The 2,140-nt window shown below is 49.3% G+C and overlaps 1 pseudogene; it reads left to right on the plus strand.

Annotated features, from left to right (window-relative positions):
* Positions 1–2,140, plus strand: part of LOC105826935 — a 39,044-nt pseudogene that overhangs the window by 35,688 nt on the left and 1,216 nt on the right.

The following is a 2,140-nucleotide window of genomic DNA, read 5'->3' on the forward strand; positions in this document are numbered from 1 at the left end:
CTGTGCATAAGCGCCCAGACACATCCATGAGATGATCCCCAGCTGCCCATAGACAGAAAACACCTTTATAGGCACAAGTAATTAGATGAAGTTCGTCACAATGAGTCACAAACAAGGGTTATGATCGCTTGAGCCTAAGCAGGAAGAGGGGACCAATAGCTAGTACGTATCGGACACCCATTGACGTGGGTGTTTCACACACCTGCATCCTTACAGCAGTCCTACGGAGACAGACACTGTGATCCCCAGCCCTCCTGTCACATTTCACCACCACCTAACTGGCTGTCGGGAGACTAGGACACAGATATTCCGCGGAAGCTTTCACTGATGGCATTCTTCAGCTCCTGTTCCTTAGGCTGAAAATGATCGGGCTAAGGAAGGGGGTGAAGACCATGCAGGTGGCGGCCATTAGGGTGTCACTGTAAATAGAGTGGGGATCCTTGGGCTTGAGGTAGATAATGGAGGCAAAGCCATAGTGCACGACCACCACAGTGAGGTGGGAGGCACATGTGGGGAACGTTCCATGCCGGCTCTCAGCAGAGGGGATCCTCAGGATGGCAGCCACGATAAAGACATAGGAGAGGATGCGGAGGAATAAACAGCCTATCAGGGCTGTGACATGCACCAGCATCACACCCATGACGACAGAGGATGTCTTGTCCCCACAGGCCAACTTCAAGAGGCTAAGCACGTGGCAGGCAAGATGGTGGATCCCATTCGACCTGCAGAAGGTAAGATGAAAAACTATTGATGTCACCATGATCCCCATGACTGAGCCACCAGCCCAGGTCCAGGCCACAAGACGGGCACAGCCAGGGGGGCTCATTAGCACGTGGTAGTGCAGGGGGTGGCAGATGGCCACGTAGCACTCGTAGCTCATGACCGTGAGCAGGAAGGAGTGGGTGAAGCTGAACATGAAGGAGAAGAACATCTGGTTGGCGCAGGCCACAAAGGTGATGGAGCGGTGGGTGGAGAGCAGGTCGGCCAGCATGCGGGCAGTGACGCTGACCGTGAACAGAATCTCAGAGATGGAGAGGGTACACAGGAAGAGGTCCATGGGCGTGTAGAGTCTGTTCAGTGTAGACTGTAGCCATGACGAGCAGGTTCCCCAGCAACGTGAACAGGTACATCAGGAGGTACAGCAGGAAGACGCAGGCAGGAGTTGTTGGGGGAAGGCTGAGAAGCCACAGAGAATAAACTCGGACGTGGTGCTGTAGTTCTGACCAGGCGTGGATGCTCTGTCTGGTGAGATGAGAAACAGAATGAAGGTGCACTGGCCAAGACATAGGCTTGAGCACGGATGAAACGGCATAAGGGCTCTACACTACTCGACAACTTGCAGAACTTTTCTGGGTCTTGCAGTCTTCGTCTGTAAAATGGAGTAAATAATCATAGTTTTTAACATTCAGCAATGTGATAAGTCTACACAAGCAACTTCTCAGAATTTTAAAGTTTGCACCAAGTTTTTTCCTTCCAAATCATTATATAAAGATTAATCGCATTTTATGCAACAAGAAGAAATGGAAAGAAAAAAGAAATACACAGAAAAGATTATATTTACAAGAGCATAAAGTATACCAGGTATCCAAAACAAATTCAGATATTTTAATGTCTTTAAGTGAAGAATTAAGGAAACTGTATAAACATATATAAGAAGGCCCAATAAATGGTTAGTTACAACCTGTTCCTGAATTAGAAACTCATATTGTCAAGATGTAACTCTCAGAAATGCTGTGAAAAAATCTATCGAGGGAGAGACATGAGCAGGATGGTGGAGTAGGGGATCCCAGCCTTTCTTCCTTCTACAAGGAGCAAAATTTGGCAGCTAATCACGAATGAAACGAACTCTGGAAGAGCTCCGGAGTCCACTTAAGAAGGTTCAACACTGTGGAAGACATAAACAAAAAGGGGAGGAGGAAGTTTCATTAGGGCTGTAGCACCCCAAGGCCAGGTCAGCCCTGCCCAGCACCAGAGGGACGTCCATGGCTCAAGAGCGCCCCTTGCAGGGCAGAGGAGAACAAGGTGACCAACAGGCATCCCTAGGTTTTGGGGCACTGCTGCAATGACTAGCTTCCATTTCATCCCGCTGAGGTTGCTGTGGGAACCAGCACAGCTGAGCTGTCTGCAGACAGTGGGGAGC

This window comes from Propithecus coquereli, unplaced genomic scaffold (assembly GCF_000956105.1).
Source record: "Propithecus coquereli isolate 6110/MARCELLA unplaced genomic scaffold, Pcoq_1.0 Scaffold942, whole genome shotgun sequence".
Classification (NCBI taxonomy): domain Eukaryota; kingdom Metazoa; phylum Chordata; class Mammalia; order Primates; family Indriidae; genus Propithecus; species Propithecus coquereli.